The 20,326-nt window shown below is 44.0% G+C and overlaps 1 protein-coding gene and 1 long non-coding RNA gene across 3 annotated transcripts in view; one reads left to right on the top strand and one right to left on the bottom strand.

Moving 5' to 3' along the window:
• Positions 1-20,326, top strand: part of ABHD3 (abhydrolase domain containing 3, phospholipase) — a 56,041-nt gene that overhangs the window by 24,156 nt on the left and 11,559 nt on the right. The gene's annotated exons all lie outside the window — the stretch shown is intronic.
• On the bottom strand, positions 10,826-19,128 carry LOC139030380 (uncharacterized). Its single transcript, XR_011482736.1, has 4 exons — positions 18,523-19,128; positions 12,880-13,053; positions 11,755-11,841; positions 10,826-11,436 (listed from the first exon to the last, which is right to left on the bottom strand). It is a non-coding gene; the product is annotated as an uncharacterized lncRNA (long non-coding RNA).

Here is a 20,326-nt window from a genome sequence, read left to right as displayed (position 1 = left end):
AGCAAATATCTGTATCCTAAAGGCTAATTCGATCTAACTTTAAAAAGAATAGGATATCAAATGACTTAAATGTAATGACTAAGATCATGGTATCTCGTCCCATCACTTCATGGCAAATAGAAAGGGAAAAAGTGGAAGCAGTGACAGATTTTATTTTCTTGGGTTCCAAAGTCACTGCAGATGGTGACTGCAGCCATGAAATTAAAAGATGCTTCCTCCTTGGAAGAAAAGCTATAACAAGCCTAGACAGTGTATTAAAAAGCAGAGACATCACTTTGCCAATGAAGTTCATATAGTCAAAGCTATGGTTTTTCCAGTAGTCATGTATGGATGTGAAAGTTGAACCATAAAGAAGGCTGAGCACTGAAGAAATGATGCTTTCGAACTGTGGTGCTGAAGAAGACTCTTGAGAATCCCTTGGACAGCAAGGAGATCAAACCAGTCAGTCCTAAAGGAAATCAACCCTGAATTGAAAAGATTGATGCTGAAACTGAAGCTCCAATACTTTGACCACCTGATGAGAAGAGCCAACTTATTGGAAAATACCCTGATGCTGGGACAAATTGAGGGCAAGAGGAGAAGGGGGCAACAAAGGATGAGATGATTGGATGGCATCACTGGCTCAATGGACATGAGTTTGAGCAAATTCTGAGAGATAGTGAAGAACAGGGAAGCCTGGCGTGCTACAGTCCATGGGATCAAAAAGAGTGGGACATGACAGTGATTGAACAACAAAAAATGAAATATAATTTAATATATATTTGTACCCAAATGGATCACAAAAATGCATTGCCAATATTGATTGTTAGAGCTGGCTTTGATATTGAGAGCTCTTGAGAGCCTTTCTTCTTTGTGCCTTAGAGGTACAAACAATGACTGTTTCATACTAGAGGAACTCTATGAGTATTTATACCTCCCCTGTTCCAGAAAGGACTGAATATAGCCCAGACCCAGAGTAAGTAAGACTTTAAGGGTAGTCATAATAAAGAACAAAAGATGAATCAGCAAAGATCAAACAGGGAGAGGAATTGACTCGAACTGAAATTAATCTAAGAGAGCTAGCAAAGGTGACATGGAATTTAGGGTAAGCCATTCTCTTAGGGGTGTAAGAAAAGCAAGAGGAAAAGATTTGCTGAAATAAGTTGGTGATATACTTAGAATTTATAGGGGTGATTATGGACCCTGCAAAGCAGAATAAGAAAGTAGAAATCTTCCAGCAACATATTGTCCTTATTTCTAATTAGTTTTTGCAGGATTGAGAGAAAGCCAGAAGCCTTGCTTGCTGGGAAGTGAGGAGCCTGCACTTTGCCCTCTCTGGGCCTCTGAGCTGTGGAAGACAGAGAATCCCAGTCTTTGTAGACTAATCCTCAGATATCCCTGCAGGCACCCTCAAGGTGGACGGTGCCTTTTCTTGGTTTTCTGCTGGTTGGTTTTCAAGGTCAGGAATCCAGGAAGCCAAGTTATACACGAACTTCCTCATCTTAGTGATTACTTTGGGAACTGTCAAGTTTCCTGCTTAGTTTAGGAATGTTGATTTACAAAGAACTCAGTGAAACCTCATTTGTTAAAGGTTACACTCCCTCTCCTTTGATTTACAGGGTTATGCAGGTTTCTATGTCCCTAAACCCAACCAGAAAACCCTCTCAGCTACTTTGGAACATATTCTGGCAGTTTCTCAAAAACTTAAAAATTGAGTTGCTGTATGATCCAGCAATGCTGCTCCTAGGTACATATACAGGAAATGAAAATATTTATTCATACAATAACTCGTACGTGCATATTTATAGCAGCGTTATTCATAATAACCAGGCTTCCCAGGTGTCACTAGAAGTAAAGAATCCGTCTGCCAACACAGGAGACGCAAGAGATGAGGGTTTGATCCGAGTCGGGAAAATCTCTTGGAGGAGGAAATGGCAACCTACTCAGTATTCTTGCCTGGAGAATCCCATGGAGAGAGGCGCCTGGTGGGCGCATGGGATTGCAAAGAGTCGGACACGACTAAGCACACACACACATTCATAATAACCAAAAGATGGAAGGAAACAGATGTCCGTCAACAGACAAATGGATAAATAAAATGTGGTACAGCTAGGTCATGGATTACTATTCAGCATTAATAAATGAATAAAGTGCTAATACATGCCACAATATGAAAGAGACTTGAGAACATTATGCTAAGTGAAAGAAGCCAATAAAAGATCACATACTATATGATTTCATTTCTACAAAATATTCCAAATAGACAAATCTGTAGAGATGGAAAGTAGATTAGTGGCTGCCTTGGGTTGAGGAAGGGGGAGTGACTGCTAATGTTGGAGGGTTTCTTTGGGAAGTGATGAAAATGTTCTAAAATTGTGATGATAGTTGTACAATTCTAAATATACTTAAAAAAAAACACATCTTAAATGGGTGAATTGTATGGTAAGTGAACCATGACTAATAAAGTTCTTAAAAAGAAAAGCCTTAGGACTTTCCTGGTGGTCCAGTGGTTAAGACTCTTTTCCTATTGCAGGGAGCCTGGGTTCCATTCCCTAGTCAGGGAACTAGATCCTAAGTGCTGCAATTAAGACCTGACATGGCCAAATATAAATAAATATTAAAAAAGAAAAGAAAAGCCTCCTTTAAGTACTTTCCAGTTCAAGTTAGAGCTGGTTCAGTGGGTTCGGGGGAGGGTCAACAGTGGAGCAGAAGCCAGAAAATACTTTGAAATACTTTGAGTGAAAGTTGTTCAGTCATGTCTGACTCTTTGCAGCCTCATGGACTGCAACCTGCCAGGCTTCTCTGTCCATGGGGATTTTCAGGCAAGAATACTGGAGTGGGTTCCCATGCCCTCCTCCAGAGGATCTTCCCAACCCAGGTCTCCCAGGTTGCAGGTGGATTCTTTACCATCTGAGCCACCAGGGAAGCCCAGAAAATGCTTTAAAACCATGCTACTCCAAATGTGGTCTCTGGGCCAACTTCCAGTTTTCAAACTATCTGACACCATCGCTGACAGGATGAGAGAGTGTGAGCCAACTTCAGCTCCAAGCACACTGCTGAGGTGAGCTGATTGTTTTTTCTTTCTCATAGAAACACTCTCCTGGTGAGAGAAGATTTACATTCTGACATCAGCCCCTTATCTCACCCTGGCCTGGCACTTTAAGTAGCTCTGCTTCAGGGATCCTCTAATCCAAAAAAAAAAAACCTCAACAACCCTCATTTAATGGATGAGGACACCTCTGGAGAAGTGGGCTGACAGGCCTGAGGTTGTAAAGCTGATTAATGGTCTTAGGGCAGGAACTCCGATTGTCCAGTGTCTTTACCTTTCAGCTCTGGCTTTTGGTCAAGTCAGGCTGAAAAGCTGGGGGTTGAGATAAAGAAGGTTTTCAAAGAGAGGGATCTTGCCTCAATCTCTGATGCTTTGGGTGGTTAATTAAGGACTTAGGTCTAGAGAAATCTGCTCTCATTCCCTGCTGAGCTTTTCCACCTTGGAAGTTAATGGGGTAGGGAGGGATTTAGGAAATTCACAAGGGATAAAGGACTTGCTGGTCTGAGGGGGGAGGAGCATACAGTGCAGGGCTGGCCAGGACACAGTTCAGACCTCAGAGTCTCACCTTCAGGCACCGCCTTTCCCATACCCAGCCATGTGTGCCACCTACGTTTGCTCTTTCCTAAATGCTTCCCCAGATAGCCTCTCCTGCTCCCTATCGCAGCAACCCCGGAAGGTCATCAGTCACATGTGGATATGACTGTGTTGAATCCTTTAGAATTTCCTTCTAGCACTGATAGGTGCAGTTCAGTAATATCTTGTAATATCTCAGTATTATCTATGTTATGAGGTGATATCACTCACTAATATCAACTCTTGGTGGGTGTGTAAAAGATTGTACACTTCTCTACATTTAAACAATTTTCAGTAAAATATCTAGAGGGAAGTTGTATAACACAGGGAGCTCAACCTGCTGCTCTGTGACAATCTGTTGTTCAGTCTTTTTTTTTTTAATATTAGTTGGAGGCTAATTACTTTACAATATTGTAGTGGTTTTTGCCATACATTGACATGAATCAGCCATGGATTTACATGTGTTCCCCATTCTGAACCCTCCCCCCCGCCCCCATCCCATCCCTCTGGGTCTTCCCAGTGCACCAGCCCCGAGCACTTGTCTCATGCATCAAACCTGGACTGGCGATCTGTTTCGCACTTGATAGTATACTTGTTTCAATGCTATTCTCTCAGATCATCCCACCCTCACCTTCTCCCACAGAGTCCAAAAGTCTGTTCTATACATCTGTGTCTCTTTTTCTGTCCTTCATATAGGGTTATTGTTACCATCTTTCTAAATTCCATATGTATGCGTTAGTATACTGTATTGGTGTTTTTCTTTATGGCTTACTTCACTCTGTATAATGGGCTCCAGTTTCATCCACCTCATTAGAACTGATTCAAATGTGTTCTTTTTAATGGCTGAGTAATATTTCACTGTGTATATGTACCACAGCTTTCTTATCCATTCGTCTGCTGATGGGCATCTAGGTTGCTTCCATGTCCTGGCTATTATAAACAGTGCTGCAATGAACATTGGGGTACATGTGTCTCTTTCAGATCTGGCTTCCTCGGTGTGTATGCCCAGGAGTGGGATTGCTGTTGTTCAGTCTCTTAAGTAGTGCCCTACTCTTTGTGACCCCATGGACTGCAGCATGCCATGGACTGCAGGACTGTGACAACCTAGAGGGGTGGGAAATCCTATGGACAGAGGAACCCGATGTGCTGCAGTCCATGGGGCTGCAAAGAGTCAGATACGACTTAGCTACTGAACAACAATTAAGAGGAGTGGGATGTGGGGGTGGGATGGGAGGAAGGTTCAAGAGGGAGGGGACATATGTATACTTATGGCCGATTCATGTTGTCATATGGCAGAAACCAACACAACACTGTAAAGCAATTATCATCCAATTAAAAATAAGTTTAAGAAAGAATTTTAGGAATGGTATATCTTTAAGGAATAACAATGATAATTTTAGGAGTAACAATGATGTGATAACCCACTACCATTTATTGAAGGCTTCATCTGTGCCAAGTGTTCCTTTGTGCCGTGAGTGTTAGTCAGTCGTGTCTGACTCTTTGTGACCCCACAGACTGTAGCCGGCCAAGGTCCTCTCCATGGGATTCTCCAGGCAAGAATACTGGAGTGGGTTGCCATTTCCTTCTTCAGGGGTTCTTTGTGATAGAACCCGGGTCTCTTGCATTGCAGGTGAATTCTTGACCGTCTGAGCCGCCAGGGGTTTTGCTGTGAGCAGTACTTTGTGCGCTGCAGGCGATCCCTGTAGAACTAGATGTTCCTCTTCCCCAGTCCTCTAGGTAGGCTTTGTCATTCTTGTCACTGCCGCCTCCTCCTCCCTTGGCTCGGCTCTCACCCTGGTTCTTTATTCCCTTTAAGCAGTTGGTTCTCAGCCCTGGCTGCACAGCAGGATCCTCTGGAGACCTTCGAAAAATCTCTGATCCCTGAATGCCATCCTCCAAAGATTCTGATTCATTTGACCTGGGGTGGAGTCCCCGGGTCTGGTCTACGGCCATACCACCCTGAATGTGCTCAATCTCATCTGATCTCAGAAGCTAGGCAGGCTCGGGCCTGGTTAGTACTTGGATGGGAGTCCCCGGGTCTGTTTTTGTCCTAACGCCCTCTTTCTTGTCTGTAGGCCGGGCTGAAAATTGCGATGAGGTGGTGGGGAGTCCCAGGTTTCTTAGGATCCTGATCTGAGAACTCCTGTCTGTGTGACTGGCCTGCTGTAAGCCACTAACAAACTGTGCTCATTTATCGGAGTCGCTTTGCAGCATGACTGCATAAGCATGTGCGATATAGCCATCCAGAATGTTAGCAGGAACACGGCATACAGGCTATTTTGGCCTCAGAGTTGGCCAGGATATTTCCTGGGGCCCTTTGTTTTGTGATTGATTGCTTTAAATAATTAACGAATTCTCAGACATATTTAGCTACCTGGTCATTTTGTATGTCTGTCCATGGAGGCGAAATGATTATTCATTACAGAACTGGTTTTGCTTAGAGATGCACGTACATTTGTTTTCTCTGACTCCTTATTTAACAAACTCAGCTTCCAGAAATAGGGTCAGTTTTCCTAAGAATGATTTGGGCAGCTCACTAAGTCCTGGACTGGGAGTGGGTTGAGTGAAAACAAAACAACACGATAACAAAAACGTGGAGAGCAGTTAAAAAGTGTCAACTAAAAAAGATGTACAACTTCAGAGTTGTGAGTTAAGTTTTATTTGGGGCAAAATGAGGACTGCAGCCTGGGAAGCTGCATCTCTGAGAGACCGCTCCAAAGTGGTTAGTGGGGGAAAGTCAATATATAAGGTTTTGGTGAAGGGGGAGTTTAATACAATGAAGCACTCATTTTACAAAAGGTTTTTTGTTAGTCGTGAGGATCTGGTATCACCATGAAGGGACTTGTGCTTCTCTAGATATGAGGAGATGCAAGGACTGAGATCATAAAATCTGTTCCTAAAAACATCCAACTATCTAAAGTCCTGTCCCACCAGATTCCCTGGAGCCCAGAGCTCCTCTCTCCACGCTGAACTCCCTTAGGGGTTGTTGAAGGTCAGCAGCTATAGCAACATGGGGTTCAATCTCCATAGAGGCAGTTGGCAAATGCCTTTGTTGTTCAGTCCTTGGCAATGCTCTTGGTAAGTGCCAATTTGTAGTTGACAGAAGCATAGTTAGCCCTATTATAAATGGATTATCCCTTTGGGGGTAGCCTACATCCATGCAACATTTCACAGGGTTTATTTAAGCATCATCTTATCAAATATTTAAGTACAGACCTTTAAATACTAGTAAGAAGAAGACTGTAAAATGAAATATTTAAGCTTGATGTTTATCAAGACATTAGAGTAAATATGAAATGTAAGTGATTTTAAAAAAGATATTTATTAAAAAAAAGATATTTGTACCTTTTCTGGTTTTATTTTTTTTCTGAAACAGAAAACTGAAATCTGTTTTTGAGCTGGCCTGGTTCAGTGTAGGATAGGCAGCAGGCATTGAGAGAGAGGTCCCGGGTTATGGCTTTTTCTGCAGATTAGCAAATTAATCTGCTCCCAGAATAGCTAGGGAGAGTCAGGCTATCCGATTAACAGGGTGAATTTTAATTTTTTCTATACTCCCCACATTTTTAAAATGAAATTTGCATTTTATAAAACAAATGACTTCTAAATCAGGACAAGAAAATTCTCTTTCGGGATAAGGAGAAATCACTGTGTCTACTTTTTGGAAGTTATGGGTAAATTAGATATCATTCATAGATAAATATAAAATATATGCTTTATTCTTTTCTGATCTATTATGTATTAATAATTTAGAATTAATTTTGCTACATTTTTCTCATCAAAGCTTTTTTTAAAAACTAACTTCTGACAGTCATGTACCCACTGCTTTATTTAAAATGGATAACTAACAAAATCCTATTGTAAGGCATATGGAACTCTGCTCAGTGTTATGTGCCGGCATGGATGGGAGGGGGTTTGAAGGAGAATGGGTACTGTTTACATATGGCTGAGTCCCTTCCCTGTTCACTTGAGACTATCACAACATTGTTAATCAGCTATATCCCAATATGAAATGTTTTGGTGTTTAAAAATGAAAAAGAAAATTAACTCTAATAGCCATTTAAGAAATTACTATTGTTTGTCTACTATTTAGTTTCAATACTATTCATATTGAACCATATGAATAATCTTGGTTTGTAATTATCATCAAATTATTCTAACTTGTAAAAATACTTATGTCCAATGTCTGCTTGAAGGTTATCTCTTCTTTAGATTTTTCTGCATTTTTTAAGAATACCTTTCTCATCCTCTTTTTACTATAAAAGGAGATCATCACTCAATTGAATCCTACCAGGTCATTCTTCCTTCCCTTAGTGATTAGATGTGGCTTACTTTACCTCTGTTCTGGAAGCATGAAATAAGGCAAGGATTACTGCAATATGATAGTTGCTAGTGATAAAATTAATAGTAGCCCCTAGCAACTGGGGCTTGCCTGGTAGCTCAGATGGTAAAGAGTCTGCCTGTAATGCAGGAGACATGGGTTCAATCCCTGGGTTGGGAAGAAGAGGATTAACTAGCGTGTTTTATCTAAAAAGATGTTAATATCATTTATTAACACATATATGTGGAACCTAGGAAGATGGTACTGATGAACCTGTTTGCAGGGCAGTGAAGGAGACAGAGACATAAAGAGCTGACTTGTAGACACAGCAGAGAAAGGAGAAGGTGAGGCAGATGGAGAGAGTAGCACTGAAACGTATACATCATCATATGTAAAATAGATAGCCTGTGGAAATTTGCTGCATGAAGTTTGGAGCTCAAATCTAATGCTCTGTGACAACTTAAGGGTTGGTAGGGGGTAGGAGGTGGGAGGGAGGTTCAAAAGGGAGGGGACATGTGTATATTCATGTTGATGTATGGCAGAGACCAACACGATAATGTAATCATCCTCCAGTTAAATTAATTAAAAATATGCTATAAAGTTATATCTTCAAATCTGAAGAAAATTTCTGCCAGACCTACCAATTTGATGTATTACCCCCCTGTAAATGTCTTTGCTGTGTGTCCGAGATGAATTCTTTCTTTAGTGGAACTGAAGTCCTATGAAGAAAGCATATGATGTTTCCTGTTGGAGCCCTGTCAAGTATCGATAGGTTGTGTGATATACAGTTTTGCATATCTGAAGTTACCAGGTCATCTCACTTTCCATCCTGTGTGTTTCCCTGTAATCTAACAAGTGTTTAATGACTGTCCGAGATGGAGAGGAGCAAGATAATAAGAGAGAGAGCCTCACATATATCATAAGGGCTGGGAGCAGGCTGGCCGGGACAAGTCGGGATAGAATTGGGAATGGCTGTGAGTTCCTAAGTCTGACCTTTTTTCTGACGTTTATTGAATCAGTTCAAGGCATGATTTCAGCAGGCAGAGCTGACCGTGCAGGCCATGTGGCAGAAGTTTACACAGGTGACAAGGGTATTGAGAGACTTAGTGGACAAGAGATGGGCAGTGTCCATGGACCAGAATCCATACAGATGGAGGAATAGTGACACAGGGCTGGAAAGGTGACTGGGCATATTATGAAGGGCCTTAACAGGGAACTTTGTATTTAATTCAGTCAGCAATGGAAAGCTAATGGAGCGTTTTAATCAGAAACTCTGTCCTGATTAGAGCTGGAAATGTTCTCTAGGAAGATTAATCTCGCAGTGAGTGGGATGTGTGATTATGGATGGTTATTAGCAAAGCTGGGAGTTAACCACATCAGAGGGTATCACCTCATGGTCCAAGTGAAAGGTACAAAGGCCTGGGAGCTGAGAAGGCTGGTGCCACACCCCTCCCACGACTTTTTCCTCTTGACACGTGCCATTCCCATCTAGCCTACTGATGGCTTCCCACTGCAGGCACTCACATCTCCAACGGGGGTGGTGGGGAGGGCCTCCTCTAGTCTCAGAAGGCTGCTGAACCTGTACTGCGGACAGACCGGGTGCCAGGGGTTAATCTCCAGGATGCCTTCCACCAATGGTGAAGTTAACTGTGCGTGCTTAGTCACTAAATCGTGTCCACCTCTTTGCGACCCCATGGACTGTAGCCTGCCAGGCTCCTCTGCCCATGAGATTTCCCAGTCTAGAATACTGGAGTGGGTTGCCATTTCCTTCTCCATGAAACTAACTGGTGGATCAATAACCCTTGCCACTCGGTTGAGATAACTTTGAGCTTTGTTCAACAGTCTCCCAAAGTGCCCCAGTGGGATTGAGTCCCAGTCATACACAGCCACAAACTGCTGGCTGACATTCTTGATTGCTTCCTAGCCTTCCTGACTCACTCACCACTCCCCTACTCCCACCTGCTGCTGTACTTTCAAATGAACCACTCATCTTTGTCCCAGGGGCCTTCTGAGAGAATCTAACATGCCAGGTCTTTACACGAGTAGAAAGAAGGGCTTGCCTGTGTGTCCTGCAAAGATTCTGGAGAGGAAGAAGCTATAGGACTTGGAAGTGTATTGATTGTGGTTTAAGGGAAAGGAAGACGGCAATGTCACCTACAGTTTTAACTAAGAAAATGCAGATGTCATTCATAGGAAAATGGGAAGTTAGGGGAAGCATTAGGAATTTTCTTGAAGAGATAAAAGGGTTTGCTCTGGGGCATTTTGAGTTTGAAGTACAGACAGGACTTTACTTCTAGAACTTTGGAATTTGCATCTGGAGCTCAGGAAGAAGGAAGAGCCTGGAGATTCAGGTTTAGTTGCAGCTGAAGGCAACAGAAGGGGCAGCGGAGGATGAGATGGTTAGATAGCTTCATCGACTCAATGCACATGAGTGTGAACAAACTCCAGGAGATAGTGAAAGACAGGGAAGCCTGGCATGCTGCAGTCCATGGGGTCGGAAAGAGCTGGACACTACTGAGTGACTGAACAGCAAGAGGTAGTTGATGAAGCTGTGAAGGTAAACAGGACCTCCAGGAGCTGGGTGTGGACCAGAGAATGAGCAGATGCAGGCCTATGGCAGAACTTCCGGAACTGAATTCTCCCCTTTGGGGTGGTAGGAAGAATGACAGGAACTGGCAGGAAATGGAAAGCCAGCAGCCAGAGGAGGACAGGACACAGTCATCACGGGCGCCTAGGGAAGGGCTGGCACCAGGCACATGATGCCAGAAAGGCTCTGGGTGTGCTGAGTTTCAAACTGCTGGGAGCTTTGATCTGTTAGGGGAGTGTAATTTCCTCGGTTTTGTCTCATCACAACAAAAATTTGAAGTGATGGACGTTAAAGCCGTTGGTGCATCACAGCTCTCAGATAGTGTTACAGCACAGTTTTATTTAGATAAAGGAAAATGCATCCTTGAGGTGTGAGGGCATGCATACCCAAAAGATGCACAGAGAGGAGAGAGAGAAAGAGAGAGAGAGAGAGAGAGAGAGAGAGAGAGAGAGAGAGCATGCATGCGTGCGTGGGAGAGAGACCCCCGACCCTTTGGCTCATCTTTTTATATGTTTTTTTCCTCCCCTTGGGCCTGCTCTATGTAATTGGGCTAGCCAGGAGTGCTGTTTGTTCTACCTGAGGTCCTCACTCCAGTTCTCGGACCTTCCTTTGTTCTATTTTCATGGGCTTTTCCCTTCCTTGTCTTTTAGCCACCGCCATTCTGGACTCCTTTTTCCTATTCTAACTACCTAACATTCCCCCCTCAAGAGATGGGAGGCCCAATTCTTTGGGAATAGGGGCATCGAGGTCTGTCTGGCTACTTCCTGCTGAACTGTGATGGCGAGGGGCATTGGATCTCCCCCCTTTTCTAGTCTCGGGCCTCGGAGTCCTTATAGTGATGTCCATCTAAGGGTCAGTGATATTTTCTGTGGTCAGCAGTAGTTTTGTATATCCTTGTTGAACTGGCACTGCATGTTGTAGCTTGTTGACCTGGGCAGAGACAAAATGGGTTAGACAATTGACAATACATGGAACAATCATAAGCAGCATCAATATGGCATAACAAGGACTAGTAGGGGCATTAGTCAACTCTAAATTTCCATTGCCAGGATGGCTCAAGTCCCTTCTTATTCAGGGATCAGAAGATCTATCTCCTGTCTGTTTTGGAGTACAACCCCTGCCAAGCTGTTGGCTCTTTAGAGCTGTCCTGAGAAATCTTATCCCCAGAAACTAGATTTTGGGGGTGTTCATTAGAATGGCACTCATTTGTACTTCTGAATAGGTATCTGAGATTTCCCAGGGACTCACAGGTGTATTGAGTGTCCTCTTCTGTTTTCTTCCACGGCTTGACTCGTGAGTAGTGAATCCAGGAGTCATGTCCTGGTACTTTGACTGCTGTAGGGGTAGAAAGTATTACAAGGTAGGGACCCTTCCATGTGGGTTGGAGTTGAGCCTTTGGGGACCCATCTTTCCAGATTTTAATTAAGACTTGAGTCCCTGGAGCATATAGTGGTGACTCCTTAGAATCTTTCGGGTCCTGGTTCACACCCCACAAGTGTATATCCTGTTGGAATTGACCAATGGCCATGGTATAAGACTGGAGAGTCTGAGCCTCTGGACCTAGGAAGAGGTCATTGACATAAACAAAAGGTCTCCCATATAGCATCTCATAAGGAGTAAGACCAATCTGTTCCTTAGGAGCAGTACAGGTGTGGAGGAGAGCTATTGGTATGGAAGCTCCCTTCCATCCCAGGGAGGTCTTCTGGGTTATCTGTTTTATTGCTGATTTTACGAATTGGTTGGCTCTTTCTACTTTTCCTGAAGACTGAGGCCTCCAGGCACAATGGAGATAATAAGTAATGCCCGATGCTTTAGAGACCCCTTGGGTAACCTTAGAAGTAAATGATGTCCCATTGTCACTTTGTAATGACCTGGGCAGACCAAATCTCGGAATGATTTCATGGAGCAAATTTTTTACCACCTTCCTCAGTCCTCTCAGTCTGGGTGGGAAAGCCTTCAATCCATCCTATGAATGTATCTATCATGACTAGTAGGTATTTATACCCTTGAGAAACTGGCATCTGGGTGAAATTTGTCTGCCAGTCCTCTCCTGGGTAGGTCCCACGTCATTGGATGGTCTGGGCCAGCTGTGGTCTTTGAGCTCCTTGGGTGTTGTTTAATTGGCAAGTGGGATAAGAGACCACTTGCCTTATAGTCATATAGTTGGACTACCTTCAAGTCTAAGGATTTGATCACCATATTTGATTGGGGACCCTCGGGTGGTCAAGTGGCCTCTTTCTTTCCAAATAGCAGCATGTGCATGTATCACCAGAAAGGGATACTTGGAGTCAGTGTAAATGGCTATTCTTTTTCCTTTTCCCAGCTCTAAAGCTGAAGTCAGGGCTATGAGCTCAGCTAATTGGGCTGAAGTACCTGGTAGCAAAGGTTTAGCCTCTATGGTCTCAAAATTGGAGACTACTGCATATCCGGCTCTTCTTTTTCCATCCAAGACAAAGCTGCTTCCATCAGTGTACCAGATTTCCTCAGGATTGGTCAGAAAATATTCTGACAATCCCTCTCAGGGTTTTGTCCATTGGTCCAAGGTTTCTAGGCAAGAGTGAAAAGGGAGAGAGCCCTCAGGGGTAGGCAGGAGGGTGGCTGGGTTAAGAACCTCACAAGGGGATATAGTGAGGCCTGGATTTTCCATCAGCACTACTTGATATCTGAGGATTCTTTGATCAGACATCCATAAATGGCCTCTCCCATTTAGGAGTTGTTTCACTTGGTGGATGGTAAAAAACAGTTAGTTTGCCCTCAAAAGAGAGTTTTAAAGCATCTTCTATCAGGACTGCAATAGCTGCAAGGATTCAAAGGCAGGGAGAGATTTCTTCCCAATAAGGGAGGAGGACAGTCCGGGACCACTAGAAACTGGTGGGAAAATATTTGTTCATCCCAGCAACAAAGTGCTCAGGTGAATCTTTTTGTAACTGTTTTTTTCTGTAGCTCCCAAAAAGGTACAGGTTTGGGAGGAGAAGGCTCCAGAGTAGGAGGTCAGGACAGAGTAGGTAGCCCCTATGTCAACCAAGAAACTCTCAGTCCTACCTGCCACATCCAGTTGCACCCTCAGCTCCAGCCCCGTGATGGTTATCTGTGACAGACGGACTGGTTGGAGCAGGCCATGTCAGTCCTGTTGAACCATCCTGAGGGAAGGCTTGGCGCTTGACCTTGAGGCTCTTGGGTCCCAAGGGCAGAGTGCTGCCCAGTGTCCCAGTTGATAGCATTTATAGCATGCTGTTTTAAGAGACTTGTCATGGTTGGGACACTCTTTGGCCCAGTGCCCCGTCTATCTACAGATTAGGCATTTGCCTCGTGCCTTGTCCTTCAAGGACTCGGGGTTTGCCATAGGGTTTCCCTGGAAGGCAGCCAGCATCTGAGCATGCCTTGTCTCTTTCCTTTTCTCCCTCTCCTGGGCCTTAGCCTCCTTCTTCTGTTCTCTGTTATAAAAGGTATTGGTGGCTGTCTGGACCATCTCATCTAAAGAGGCAGCAGAGTCCTGCTGCTGTAGCTGTTATAACTTTATTCTGCTATCTGATGCACATTGGGACAGGAATTTGTCTTTTAAAATCAACTGTCCCTCATAAGAGTCTAAGTCCAGATTGGTAAACTTTTGGAGGGCCTCTTTTAGCCTTTCCAGAAAGGCAGTGGGGTTCTTGTTGGGGTCGTGAGTTATTGCTGAGACTGGGCACAGTCCTACAAGTAATAGGCTTCCTTCTATTTCCATGGGTGGACTTCCTTAGGGGTGAGTCTTTCTGAAGCTTATCCTACCCAGTACCGTTGCAACCTGAGAGCCAGGCGTCCCTGGATCAGGGTGCAGATCCCCAGGCAGACTGAGGAGTGACAGCCTCCTGGAGATTGAACCCCTGGGCAAGGTTGAGGCAGGTTGGCCTCCTGAGAATTGGGTCACTGGGCAGGTTGAGGCATGAAGACCTCCTGGGACCCCTGAACTGGCAGATCCCCAACCAGGTTGAGGTGTGACAACCTTTTGAGATCCAGATCCCTGGGCAGGTCAAGGCAGGTTGACCTCCTGGGACCCCCAGGCTGGAGTTGGGCATCCCCAAGGTCTCCAGTGTGACCAGTGCTGGGTAAGACTAAGAGGTGTAATTTTAACTCATTGCCAGTTTGTTCACCACAGATGGGAATAGGTATCATGATGTAAAGCAATCCAAGCCTGTGCCCTGAGACTGGGAACCTGGTGAAGCAGTCATAAGCCTTATCCTCTTACTGCTCTAAGGGATTGTAAGTCACTGATTTCCCCCTGCCCAGTCCTCCATAAGAGCAGGTTAGAGTGTCTCCAGTGGTAAACATTTCATTGTCATAGACCCACTTTAGGTAATAACAGAAGTAATGACAAAGGAGTGGGTTATCTGGCCCTGTTAGGGGCATTAAAGTATTTTAATAATAGGCTGGGTGGAGCAATGTTGCCTACAAGGGGGCAGGGTCCTGGTTGTAGGAGTTAGTAATTGGCTTAAGAACAAATTGGTAAGAGGCAACAGACCAGATGTTCCATAAAAGTGGAGTGGAGATTTGATCTGGAGGTATGTTTGTAACTTTAGGAGAAGGGTGGTAAGGGTTTGGGCCTAAACAGCTTGCAGGGCTAACTCCCAAAGTGGCAAACATTATCCTGGGAAGCCCAAATGCCTTTGAAGGGATGCCAGCTGATGGACTTCTAGCAGGCATTGTGTGCCTGTCGCCCGCCCTAGCAGGTTCACTGAGAGATGCTGATGTTGCTCATGTTGTAGGAAACATGGAAGATGAAGGGCTGGAAGATGGAAGGTGGAAGATGAATATCTAGAGGGATTGGATATTATACAGTATTTCCCTCCCAAGGGTCAGCTATCTTCTCCAAAAGATTGTAGAGGCAACATTGTGGGCCTGGACGGGGCTCTGGAAAAGAGTATAAAACAGGAGGGAAGGGGTCTGGGCACAACTTTTGAAAGAATGACATAGCACAAGGGCATAACATCAGTTAGTCAGTCAGTCAGTTCAGTCACTCAGTCGTGTCCAACTATTTGCAACCCCATGAATCGCAGCATGCTAGGCCTCCCTGTCCATCACCAACTCCCGGAGTTTACTGAAATTCATGTCCATTGAGTCGGTGATGCCATCCAGCCATCTCATCCTCTGTCGTCCCCTTTTCCTCCTGCCCCTGATCCCTCCCAGCATCAGGGTCTTTTCCAGTGAGTCAACTCTTCGCATGAGGTGGCCAAAGTATTGGAGTTTCAGCTTCAACATCAGTCCTTCCAGTGGACACCCAGGACTGATCTCTTTTAGGATGGACTGGTTGGATCTCCTTGCAGTCCAAGGGACTTTCAAGAGTCTTCTCCAACACCACAGTTCAAAAGCATCAATTCTTCGGCACTCAGCTTTCTTCCAGTCCAACTCTCACGTCCATACATGACCACTGGAAAAACGATAGCCTTGACTAGATGAACCTTTGTTGGCAAAGTAATGTCTCTGTTTTTAATATGCTATCTAGGTTGGTCATAACTTTCCTTCCAAGGAGCAAGCGTCTTTTAATTTCATGGCTTCAATCACCATCTGCAGTGATTTTGGAGCCCCCCAAAATAAAGTCTGACACTGTTTCCACTGTTCCCCATCTATTTCCCATGAAGTGATGGGAGCGGATGCCATGATCTTAGTTTTCTGAATGTTGAGCTTTAAGCCCACTTTTTCACTCTCCTCTTTCACTTTCATCAAGAGGCTTTTTAGTTCCTCTTCAGTTTCTGCCATAAGGGTGGTGTCATCTGCATATCTGAGGTTATTGATATTTCTCCCAGCAATCTTGATTCCAGCCTGTGCTTCATCCAGCCCAGCGTTTCTCATAATGTACTCTGCATATAAATTAAATAAGCAGGGTGACAATTAACAGCCTTGATGTACTCCTTTTCCTATTTGGAACCAGTCTGTTGTTCCATGTCCAGTTCTAACTGTTGCTTTCTGACCTGCATATAGGTTTCTCAAGAGGCAGGTTAGGTGGTCTGGTATTCCCATCTCTTTCAGAATTTTCCACAGTTTATTGTGATCCACACAGTGAAAGGCTTTGGCATAGTCAATAAAGCAGAAATAGATGTTTTTCTGGAACTTTCTTGCTTTTTCAATGATCCACCGGATGTTGGCAATTTGATCTCTGGCTCCTCTGCCTTTTCTAAAACCAGCTTGAACATCTGGAAGTTCACGGTTCATGTATTGCTGAAGCCTGGCTTGGAGAATTTTGAGCATTACTTTACTGGCGTGTGAGATGAGTGCAATTGTGTGGTAGTTTGAGCATTCTTTGGGATTTCCTTTCTTTGGGATTGGAATGAAGACTGACCTTTTCCAGTCCTGTGGCCACTGCTGAGTTTTCCAAATGTGCTGGCATATTGAGTGCAGCACTTTCACAGCATCATCTTTTAGAATTTGAAATAGCTCAACTGGAATTCCATCACCTCCACTAGTTTTGTTTGTAGTGATGCTTTCTAAGGCCCATTTGACTTCACATTCCAGGATGTCTGGCTCTAGGTGAGTGATCACACCATCGTGATTATCTGGGTCATGAAGATCATTTTTGTACAGTTCTTCTGTGTATTCTTGCCACCTCTTCTTAATATCTTCTGCTTCTGTTAGGTCCATATCATTTCTGTCCTTTATCGAACCCATCTTTGCATGAAATGTTCCCTTGGTATCTCTAATTTTCTTGAAGAGATCTCTAGTCTTTCCCATTCTGTTGTTTTTCTCTATTTCTTTGCACTGATCACTGAGGAAGGCTTTCTTATCTCTCCTGGCTGTTCTTTGGAACTCTGCCTTCAAATGGGAATGTCTTTCCTTTTCTCCTTTGCTTTGTGCTTCTCTTCTTTTCACAGCTATTTGTAAGGCCTCCTCAGACAACCATTTTGCCTTTTTGCATTTCTTCCATGGGGATGGTCTTAATCCCTGTCTCCTGTACAATGTCACAAACCTCCGTCCATAGTTCATCAGACACTCTGTCTATCAGATCTAGTCCCTTAGATCTATTTCTCACTTCCACTGTATAGTCATAAGGGATTTGATTTAGGTCATACCTGAATGGTCTAGTAGTTTTCCCTACTTTCTTCAGTTTAAGTCTGAATTTGGCAATAAGGAGTTCATGATCTGAGCCACAGTCAGCTCCCGGTCTTGTTTTTGCTGACTGTATAGAGCTTCTCCATCTTTGGCTACAAAGAATATAATCAGTCTGATTTCGGTGTTGACCATCTGGTGATGTCCATGTGCATAACGTAACATAAACCGATTAAAATCAGTTGGGTCCAAGATGACAAGTCAAATTCAAGTAAACCTTAATCCTCAATCTGTAAGCTAAATGACACACCCAGAGGTGGCAGGACAGCTCCAAGGCATTGTCAAAGACAGAAGAGCGGATGGTTCCCCAATGGTTGGGGTGATCCTCCCACTCATTAGCATATGAATTCACCCAGCTTGCAGATCCTCGCCAGACTGAATTCCATGGTGGAAGCACTTGCTGTCTCCAATGGCCCACACTCTTTAGAGTGTGCTTCTCTGTGAATCCTAACAAATCCACCTCTTACCTATTGCTGTGTCTCTCACTGAATTTTTGCAATGAGACATCAGAGCCTGATTTTCATTAGGTCCTGAAGCCAGGCATCATGGGTTTTGGCCAGGTTCAAGTCCCAGGAGAGAGGAGCTGAGGAACTGGAGGAAAAAGCAGTGGAAAAAACATGCCAAGGAATCCCCTTCATAGCCTGCCAGAAAATCTGCTGAATACCTGACCTGTGCTCAGTTTTCATTGGCTTGATCCTTGGCACAAAGAAGATTAAGGACAGAAGAACCCCCAACAGCTTGGGTAACAGCTCCTGGGGCTCAGCAGAGAATGGAGCCTTTGGGACATACTGAGAATTAGCCTCTCCAGAGTCCCTCAATTACGCCCATTGCCACTTGCCTGCTCGCGGGGGGTTTCGAGGAAACAAGAAATGAGAGATTGTAAAGGAATTAAGATTTCATTAGGCACATGTCCCTCCCGCCACAGGAGTGAGGACCTCCTACCTTAACCGGAGGTCTTCTGGAATCTGAGACTGAGCCATGTGAGCTTTCTGCTGAGTTCGTTTTTCGCTGTTCCGGTTTCCAGCACGCCGGGCTTCTTGTCACTTCCCCTGTGCTGGGTTTTCTTCGCGTTCCGCTTCTACTGTGGGAGCTTTTGCCAAGGTGGGCTCCTGCTTTGCTTGGCCTCCTCCTTGCGGGGCCGTGCCGAGGTTGTTTCAGCCAGGTTAAATCTGAGTCACGGCACCACAGATGTTAGGGGAATGTGTAATTTCCTCGGTTCTGTCTCATCACCACAAAAATTTGAAGTAACGGACGTTAAAGCCCTCGGTGCGTCACAGCTCTTGGACAGTGTTGCAGCTCAGTTTTATTTAGAAAATAAAGGAAAATACATCCTTGAGGTGTGAAGGCATGCCGACCCAAAAGACGTGAAGAGAAGAGAGAGCGCATGTGCACAGGAGAGAGAGAGAGAGAGAGCGAGCATATGCTCGTGGGAGAGAGACCCCTGGCCCTTTGGTTCCCTTTCTTACATGTTTTTTCCTCCCCCTGGGCTTGCCCTATGTAAATTGGGCTAGCCAGGACTTCTATTTTTTTCTACCTAAGGTCCTCACTCCTGTCCTCGGACCTTCTTTTGTTTTATTTTCTCAGGCTTTTCCCTTCCTTGTCTTTTAGCCGCCACCATTCTGGACTCCTTTTTCCTATTCTAACTACCTAACATTTCCACACCAGTGTTATTGGTTTCCAACTCAGTGTAATCCATTGGGAGAAAAACATTAAGGGAAAAAGAAACTCCTATCTCTGAGGGTCCCAGATATCAATTTGCTTATTAAATATCTCATGGAATCCTAGTGCTTTATGAGAACTAGTTTACTTACTACAAACATAAACCCTGAGCTTTGCTACTTTATGACTTTTGGCAAACTACCCAAGCTTAGCAAGCTTTGGTTTTCCCACTTGTAAATAAGGAAGCAACTGCTATCCACAGTCATTCCTGGCACTAAGATCATACCCTAGCTCCGTGTGTGCTTTCCCGGTGGCTCAGTGGTAGAGAATCCACCTGCAGTGCAGGAGATGTGGATTCGATCCCTGGGTCAAGGAGATCCTCTGAAGAGGGAAATGGCGACTTATTCTGGTATTCTTGCCTGGAGAATTCCATGGACAGAGGAGTTTGGTAGGCTACAGACCATGGGGTTGCAAAGAGTCAGGCATGACTTAGAGATTAAACCACCACCACCAACTCTGTGTGTATGTTCATGTATCTGTGTGCAAGTGTATACACACACTTATACACTTACTTCACTTGAAGCCTGCATAACAAGAATATGTGTTGGTAACTGTTTATATTAAATAATACAGAAATTTTAAAGCTATGCAGTGTGAATAAACACAAATACAGTGAAATGCTAAAGAAGGATTTTTTTTCACCTGAATTCTTTTGACAGATTCTGCAGTTACTATCAATAAGCATGGTAGTAGACATTGGTCTGTTTAGATTTTACATTGAATTTGTGCCCCTCAAATGCATTTAATCACGAAGTATTTTTGGAAGTATCTCAGCTTCATCGTGTGTTAGCTATTCATGAGTTTACAGGAATTATTTAACCTCTCTAAACTCAATTTTCTATTAATAACTCAGTTTCCTAGATATAATAGGATCTTCCTTGGGGTTTTGTGGGCACAAATTTAATTATTCAATAAATGTTAGCCATTGTAAATACTGTCAGGTTAACATTTATCTTTTGGAGAGTTTTATATTTGCAGATCTCAAAAAGATGGTAGTAGGCAATAGGAGTGTTTTAACCTTGAGTTT

Source organism: Odocoileus virginianus, chromosome 22 (genome assembly GCF_023699985.2).
Source record: "Odocoileus virginianus isolate 20LAN1187 ecotype Illinois chromosome 22, Ovbor_1.2, whole genome shotgun sequence".
Taxonomy (NCBI): Eukaryota; Metazoa; Chordata; class Mammalia; order Artiodactyla; family Cervidae; genus Odocoileus; species Odocoileus virginianus.
The sequence above is the reverse complement of the archived record's forward strand: the minus strand, read 5'-3'. Positions and strand labels throughout refer to the sequence as shown.